Consider the following 8960-nt stretch of genomic DNA (forward strand, 5'->3'; position numbering starts at 1 on the left):
CTATGGCTGATCACCTGAGCTCCCAAAAGGAGCCTCTGCTTGCCTTTCAATTATGGGGTCTGGCCAGTCTGTCCCAAAGGATTCCTCTCTGACATGTATTCTCAAAAATCTCAGACCACTCTTCCTCACTGAACTCAAAGTTTACCACTTCAAACAACTCTGTATACAGATCTGGCCTCAATACCAATTAGACAAACAAAACTGCTGGTCTGAGCTCGGGACTTTTGATTTCAGTACTTTATCAGATCTCACTAACTCCTCAAACAGAATGGCAAATGGTCAAAGGTCCCCTAATTCGAGCCTTCTGAGACCTTAAAAGCTGTCCTTCTCTCTACAAAGACTGTTCTACCTATCAAATTCTCCTCGGCTCTCTCTCCCCCTCCATTACAAAAGAATCCAAATTTAAAACACTTAGCCCCCAATTTTGACCAGACAGATGAGCCTCCTCCCTACTGCCCCATTCTGGAGATGAGACCCCATCATCTAGCCCTTCCTCCTCCAAATCAGAAAGCGATGACTCCAAAACCCCACAAAAGATTTCTACCCCACCTCCATCGGCCAGGACCTGAAGCAAACACATTTCCTCTCAGAGAGGTAGCAGGACCAGAGGGCCCTACCTGGGTTCATGTGCCTTTCTCAATTTCTGATATGACACAAATTGAAAAAAAAAAAAAATTGGGATCCTTTTCAAAAAATCCTACTAGATACAGAAAAAAATTCCTCTGTCTTACACAAACATATAATCTAACCTAACATGATCTTTATTACATCCTAAATGCCACTTTAACCCCTGATGAAAAGAAATGGATATGACATACAGCCCAGACTCATGTTGATCAGCTCCATAACCAAGATAAGACTAATCCAGTGGTTGATAATACAGTCCCTTTAACTGAGCCATGGTGGACATATCAAACAGGCAATGCTGACATCCAGTACCTGCATCATATGAACACCTGTTTACTAGAAAAAATACTAAAAAGCTCTCACATTCATATTAACTATGATAAGATTAGAGAAGTGACTCAAGAAAAAGATAAAAATCCTGCCCTTTTTCTTTCATGGCTTACTGAGGCAGTTCAAAAATACACGAATCCAGATACTTCAACCCCTGCTGGACTTCTATACCTACATATCCAGTTCATAAGCCAGTCAGCCTCCGATATTCACAGAAAACTACGCCAGTTAGAGAAAGTCCCTGAGACCCCCCAAAGAGACCTTCTAGAAGTAGCAAGGTATTCAGTAATAGAAAGGAAGAGTCTAAGAGAGAAAAAGACCATGAGAGAAAAGCTAAATATGTCCTTTTGGCGGCAGCAATTAAGAGAAGAGATCAGCCCGGTCCAAATCACCCCAGACTGGAACTTAAGAACCCCCCAGACCCTGCTTCCCATGCAACCAGTCAGGACACTGGATAAAAACATGCCCAAACTCGCACTCCACCCCGCCAAATCATGCCCAACCTGTGGTCAGTAGAGACACTGAGAGGTAGACTGTCCCCAGGGACGCCCTGACACCCCTGGGGAGGTCACCACCTCCCAGACTTGGAGAGTGGAATGTCCACAGGGATGCCCTGGCGCCCCTGGAGAGATCCCCATTTCTCCCCCAAACCCCAGCCCAACCCTATGAGAGTTGTTCCAATGACAGGGCCCGGGTTCCAGCCACCCCCACCCCGGTCTGTGTCCTGGACACGAGCTCGGAACTTAGGGTAGACAGGGTAGTGGCAAACAAACAAACAAACAAAAAAACCTACTTTATAATAGACACTGGGGCAGCTTTCTCTCTCTTAACTTCCTACTCTGGCCCAACTCAAGACTCAGAACTCACAATCAAGGGGGTCTCTGGAGTTCCCTTAAGGCCAAAAATCAGCCCTCCATTACTCTGTCAATTTAGAAAATTGACCCTCATACACTCATTCCTCATAATTCCTCAGTGCCTGATGGCACTCCTAGAGAGAGATTTTGCCAGGGTCCAGCCCCAGCTGATCCAGGGTATTCGAAAGGGAGACAGCGTCGGCGAGGATCAGGATACAATAGCTTCAATTAGATATTAATTAGAGATGTAAAGAGTAATAGAATGAGGATAGCTCAGCAGGAAAATTCAGTGGAGAAAAGAGGCTGAGTAGCTTGGTTTACGCAGGAAACCAATAAAACTTCAAGACAAGAAGCTTGCACCACTTATGTAGGCTGCAGGTGTCCTTCCGTTCTCCTGAAGGAGAGAGACACCGAGGCCTCCCCGGTCGGATCTTAGAAACCCAGGCATAATTAGTAAGCATGGCGGGCTCCGCGCTCCAGATGGAGACTCAGCCAGAGTCTGAGAGAGAGAGAGACATGGGGAGACCAGTCTTTCGAGGAACTGATCCCAATTCTTTATTTTCCAGAATCTGTTTTTATACACTGAGATGTTATACAAAAGTCACACGGGGACAGCAGTCCTGACTTTTATTAAAATGTATACAAATTTATTAAAATGTATACAAATGTATACAGAGGTCTTAGGGGTGTTACATCATCTTCTGGCCAGGGGGGCCTGCTGACAATTTATGACCCTCTCCTTGTGACAGCGGTCAGTCAACCAGAACACTTATTTCTCCAGGGGTGATTATTCTTGAAACAGACGCCACCTTCCGAAGGTACCAGATAAAGGTACATTCCTATAGGGTGAGGGTGTAGTGGGTTTTAATTAAGGAAAGAATTTGCTTAGCCTAAGGTCTAACGTGATTAATATCAAAGGTTAATACATATTTCTTCTATATATTCATTAATGTGTGTAAGGGCAGGGGATGTGGAGACTTCACAACAAACATTGGCTCAACAAATGAAAAACCCTTCACCAATACAATTTCTAATCAGCCCACTATACTTATGGTTTTCTAACTTTTCTAAGGAACCTGTTTTTAGAAGGTTTAAAGCATCTCGTGCCTCTCATGGTTGGGAGGCTGTGAGCAATCACATGTGGCCGGACAAGCCTGTCAGGCAGGCTAGAGAACCTTCAGAGGAGTTTGTAGGTTAAAACACTCTTGTCACGCCCAGGAGTTTTTATTAACTGGAGCTCTAAGTTAACTCCTTCTCCGAAAGAGGTGGTGGGGGACAGCCCCCTGTAAAGTCAGAGGTGTAGGTGAGATTACAAAGTAGTAAAGTAGGCAGGCTCTGGTTTTGGGGGGTAGATGCTTGAGGATTTCCAGGGGGACTCCTGAGGCTCGATCCCGCCTTTGCGTATGTCAAGCTTCCTTCCTCATGAGCTTTGCCATGGGCGGAGGTCCTCCCGCCGGCTCCCCGCAAGATTTGTTGTCCAAATTGGGAATCTTTATTACCATACCCATCCTCGATACAGTCTCTATATTCTCCATGCAGATGGCTTCTAGACCATCCCTATCCCTCACCCCTAACCTTCCCTTAGATCAACCTGCCTTAGACCCCCAAGTTGGGGGCTCTGATCACCCATCCATAGCCAAACATTATCCCCCAGTCCACATTACCCTAAAGGACTCCTCGACTATAATCACCCAACCACAGTACTCTCTCACCCCGGAGGCCCACAAGGGACTTAAGCCTATCATAGACTATCTTTTTCAGGCCTCTATCTTAATTCCTACCAATTCACCACACAACACCCCTATTCTGGCAGTAAAGAAGAGACCAAACTCTTGGAGACTGGTCCAGGATCTGCAAAAAGTCGATGAGGCCATCACACCGACATTCCCAGTAGTCCCTAACCCTCACACCCTTCTGTCTACCGTACCCTCGACTGCAACCCACTTCATGGTATTAGATCTCAAAGACTCCTTTTTCACCATCCCCCTCCACTCCCTCTCCCAACCCCTTTTCACCTGCACTTGATAAGACCCTGAGACGCATGTTTCTCAACAACTAACATGGACAGTTCTCCCCCAGGGGTTCAGAGACAGCCCCCACTTTTTTGTACAGGCTTTACAAAAAGACCTACAGACACCCAACTTAGCCCCAAATCATCTCCTCCAATACGTAGCTCAACCCAAAAACTCTGCCTCCAACATACTGCCAAACTCCTTGGGGCCCTGGGATCCTGGGGTTATCGGGTGTCCCAATCCAAAGCCCAAGTAGTACAGACAAACGTCACCTACCTGGGCCTCTCCATATCCCACCAACAAAAAACATATTCCCCCAGATAGAATCCAGGCCTTAATTAACTGTACACTTCCAAAAACAAAAAGAGAACTCCTGTCTATCCTTGGCCTCCTAAACATTTTCCGTATCTGGATCCCTAACTTCTTCCTCATTGCAAAGCCGCTCTATGAAGCAACTAAAAGATGTCTGGATAAGCCCCTCTTAACCCTTCCTTGCTGGCCAATCCTATTCGCCAGCTCACCCAGAGCCTCCTCCAAGTGCCAACTCTCAACTTGCCAGATCACACCAGACCATTCTTTCTCTTTGCCCATTCCAACCAAGGACAGGCCCTGAGACTTCTATGTCAGTGGGCTGGAGACACCTGGGCTCCCATAGCCTATCTGTCAAAACAGCTTGACATGGTGACCAAGGGGGTGGCCTCCCTACATACAGGCCATGGCTGCTATTGCAGCCCTTGTACCCAAAGCAAATAAACTCTCTAGACACACCCCTTTAACAGTCTGTTCTCCACACACCTTCCGAGACTTACTATCACATTGGGCTTTCCTCTCCCTTCCCCCTTCCAGGGTACAGGTCCTACATGCCTTTCTCCTCCACCCTCGGCTCTCTTTCTCCCCCTGCTCTCCCCTTAACCTGGCCAGCTTATTACCCACGTTGCCTACAACAGACCCTCTCCTACATAGCTGCAGCCACCCTCTTAATATCTGAAGCCCCAAAACTAACTCAAAATGCTCCTATAAATGTATGCTCACCTCATTCCTTCAAAGATTTACTCTCTCATCGGGCTTTCCTTTCTCTGCCTTCTGCTAGACTACAAATCCTCCACACACACCTCCTCGACCCATCCCTTTCTTACTTTGCCAACAAAGGTTCGTCTAGTCAAGGCTATGGTTTTTCCTGTGGTCATGTATGGATGTGAGAGTTGGACTGTGAAGAAGGCTGAGCACCAAAGAATTGATGCTTTTGAACTGTGGTGTTGGAGAAGACTCTTGAGAGTCCCTTGGACTGCAAGGAGATCCAACCAGTCCATTCTGAAGGAGATCAGCCCTGGGATCTCTTTGGAAGGAATGATGCTAAAGCTGAAACTCCAGTACTTTGGCCACTTCATACGAAGAGTTGACTCATTGGAAAAGACTCTGATGCTGGGAGGGATTGGGAGCAGGAGGAGAAGGGGACAACAGAGGATGAGATGGCTGGATGGCATCACTGACTCGATGGATCTGAGTCTGGGTGAATTCTGGGAGTTGGTGATGGACAGGGAGGCCTGGTGTGCGGTGATTCATGGGGTCGCAAAGAGTCAGACACGCCTGAGCGACTGAACTGAACTGAACCCAAACCTCTTAATCCTGCTAGTTTACTCCCTACACCAGATCCAAAATCAAAGCACCTATTTCATGACTGTGTTCAGACCTTAGATATGACACCTAATCCCTTTAAACATAAAACTGATCAGCCTCTTACTGAACCCAAAGTCCCATCTTGGTTCATAGATGACAATGCCCAAAAACAAGCCCCATTTGGGGCTGAATACACTATAGTTCAAGGACAGCCCGACAAAGCTATCCCCCATCACCTCATCAAGTCAGTCACACTCACAACTCACACATCCTTACAACAGGCTGAACTGATAGCTCTTACACCAGCCTTGGCCCTAGCCAAAGACCAAAAGATAAACATTTACACTGACTCCAAATATGTCTATAACATATTACATTCTAACATTATAATCTAAAGAGAGAAGAGATTCCTCACTCAGAAGGACACACCTATTCTCAAGGCTTCTTTTATTTCTGAACTCCTCCATGCAGCTCAGCTCCCAAAACAAGCTGCTGTAATACATTGCCAGAGACATTAGTGACATAGTCCTATCTCCTTTTATGTCAATATAACAGATCATGACACAAAATGGCATGCCAGCCTCTGCTAGTCCTGTCTTTACTATTGCCCAAATTGACGAGTCTAACATCCACACATTACTTTCATATTTGCATTTCTTTTCCATCCCTCTGCAAAAGTACTTAAGGCTTTCCTTCAGAACTTTATTAAACTGACTAAAGATGATGTGACTTAGTTAAATAATCTGACCCAAACTTGTATCATTTGTCAGGGGACAAATCCTAATTCTAACATTTGCCCCCTTCCTTTCCCCACCCATGAAATCGACAGAAATCTTCCCACACAAAACTGGCAGGTAGATTTCACCCACATGTCACCTGTAAAAAGGGTTAAATTTCTCCTAGTCTTTGTAGATGCATTTTCTAGACAGATTGAAGCTTTCCTGACTACTAACAAAAGAGCCCCTACTGTGGCTCAGCTTATTCTTACTGAAATCCTCCCAAGGTTTGAAATGACTTCCTCCCTCCAGTCTGACAATGGGCCCAAGTTCACATCCCACATCACCCAAAATATTGCACAAGCCCTTCCAGTTCCTTAGAGGTTTCATTTTCCTTACCAACCCCCGTCTTCCAAAAAGGTTGAGAGAGCCAACCAAGTCCTAAAAGAAACTCTGAACAAATTAATGATCAAATTTCATCAAGACTGAATTAACTCTGCCCTTTAGCACTCTTAAAGGTCCGGGCCTTACCAAAAAATACACTTCAATATCAGTCCATTTGAGGCCATGTATGGGAGACCCATAATACCTTTAGATCTTCCCCCTTCCCAGGACAGTCCCAAAGTGCCTTCTCACCTTCCTTTTCCTTTACTTGTCCAGATACGAGATGCCCTTTGACAACATATGAATAACTTACTCCCTCGACCACACCCCAATCTTTCATACTCATCCCTTCAAATAGGAGACAAAGTCTATATGACAGTTCAGTCCCACTCAGATCTAACCCCAAAATGGCAGAGACCCTACACGGTAATTCTGCTGACCCCTACCGCTGCAAAATAAAAAAAATTAAAAAAATCACCCCTTGGGTACACATCACCCAGATAAAAAAGGTTATACAGCCCAATGATGAAAATGCTTGCCAGACTAATACTTATCAAGTTTCTCACACAGGCCCTACAACTCTAAAGTTCTCACAGTTTCCACTGGCCCCAATTGGCGATGGATGAGCCTGTCAGTTTCACAGCTACAATTATTCCTGAAACAACTTCTAGCAGATATCTGGGTCTCCAGTCCTCAAGGATCCATGCTTGAACACATTGAAGATTATGTCTCCACCCTGTGGCTACAGGAAACCTTTTATAACTTTTACCCCTTCTCAGGCCATTCATTTTTATCATCCTCCTACTCACCTTTGGGCCTTGTTTGTTTAATCTTTTCCAGAGATTCCTCCAAGACCGAATCTGAGCCATTTCTTGAGACCAAGTCAAGACTGTTCTTTTGCTTGAGACCCTTATGGCTAGAATAGAAAATCAACACTATGGGCTTTGAACTTCTTTCCTCCCAGACCACAAACCCCTGACCCTCATTTATCAGCATGAAGAAGCCCTGAACATTAATGACACCCACCTCTCTTTCTCTTTTTGTATATATTCCTTAGGGTCTGGAATGAAGGAAAGTTACATGGCTCAAAATAGCCTGGAGTTAAAACTCTCCTCCAGGTCCTCCCCACCAGTCTATGCAAAACAAAGAACTCTCTCACCTGAACAAAAAAAATGTACATTAAGGTTTATTACGCCCAGCTCCCAGCTGGTCCAGCCTCTGGTCTATCTCCAAAATTCCTTGCCCCAGCCATTTAAGAAATAACTGCTCCGAACAACCTTGGAGAAGAACAGGCCCCCTTAAGACAGTAACTTTCCACATACATGCCTATATATATTTACTCTTTTCTTGGATAAGCGCAGCAGCTCGCTAATGTGACTGCTGCCCCTTCTTGCCTCATTAAAGGTGATCTGTTCCTGTAAAGTGCCAATCTCGTTCTTTTGCTGAACCTCGTCTTCTCTAACTCCCTTACCTTACACCCTTATCCACAAAACACCAAGGCAGCCAAGGGCCGTCAGCTGTCATAACAACACATGTGCTCCCTCAGAGCCTTACTTTCTCATTTCATGTGGAAAGTAACAGCAATACCCTCAATGGTTAAGAAAGGTCACAAAAACGGCCAAGATCAACATTTGAACCAATGCCCGGCAATGATGTCTCCACCCCAAACGCCCTACAATACAAGGCAGAATCAGCTCCATGGCGGCTGCCGGTCACCAGTCTGACTGACTGTCACTCCCACCCACCCAGCCAAATTCATCCACCCTTCCCTCATTTTAAGCCGCAAACACTACAAAGCATTAAGACCATAATTGAGAAGGAGGCTCCAAGATCCACATTTAAACAAAGAAAATGTTCTTCAAGTTTCATCAGGCCATTATAATCACGTCCAACTCCAAACCTCAAAGTGCCTGAGAGATCTTCTCTGCCATCCACCCAGGTGCCCACAGACACGTCAAAGTGTCCATCAGGACACACCGTCTACCCGACTCTCCAAATCACACCTCAGACAGCCAAATACAAACAAATTTAGTAAAACTTACACTTTTGCTATCTTAGGAAAGGGAGCCACCACATTGAATCCTAACAGAGGAAAATGGTCTACGGAAGCCCCACAGGACAATCCAAACAGTCAGGAGCTTAAGCACACGCTAGCACTGGTGACCCACTCCAGTACTCTTGCCTGGAAACTTCCATGGATGAAGGAGCCTGGTAGGCTGCAGTCCATGGGAGCGCTGAGTTGGACACGACTGAGCGATTTCACTTTCACTTTTCACTTTCACGCATTGGAGAAGGAAATGGCAACCCACTCCAGTGTTCTTGCCTGGAGAATCCCATTGGAAGCCTGGTGGGCTGCTGTCTATGGGGTCGCACAGAGTCGGACATGACTGACGTGACTTAGCAGCAGCAGCAGCAGGGCT

The 8960-nt window shown here is 45.8% G+C and overlaps 1 long non-coding RNA gene across 1 annotated transcript; it reads right to left on the reverse strand.

Annotated features, from left to right (window-relative positions):
• Positions 1-2612: 2612 nt before the first annotated feature.
• LOC113887050 lies at positions 2613-8100 on the reverse strand. Its single transcript, XR_003509639.1, has 3 exons — positions 8012-8100; positions 7350-7456; positions 2613-2650 (listed from the first exon to the last, which is right to left on the reverse strand). It is a non-coding gene; the product is annotated as an uncharacterized LOC113887050 (long non-coding RNA).
• Between the last annotated feature and the right edge of the window lie 860 nt (positions 8101-8960).

This window comes from Bos indicus x Bos taurus, chromosome X (genome assembly GCF_003369695.1).
Source record: "Bos indicus x Bos taurus breed Angus x Brahman F1 hybrid chromosome X, Bos_hybrid_MaternalHap_v2.0, whole genome shotgun sequence".
Taxonomy (NCBI): domain Eukaryota; kingdom Metazoa; phylum Chordata; class Mammalia; order Artiodactyla; family Bovidae; genus Bos; species Bos indicus x Bos taurus.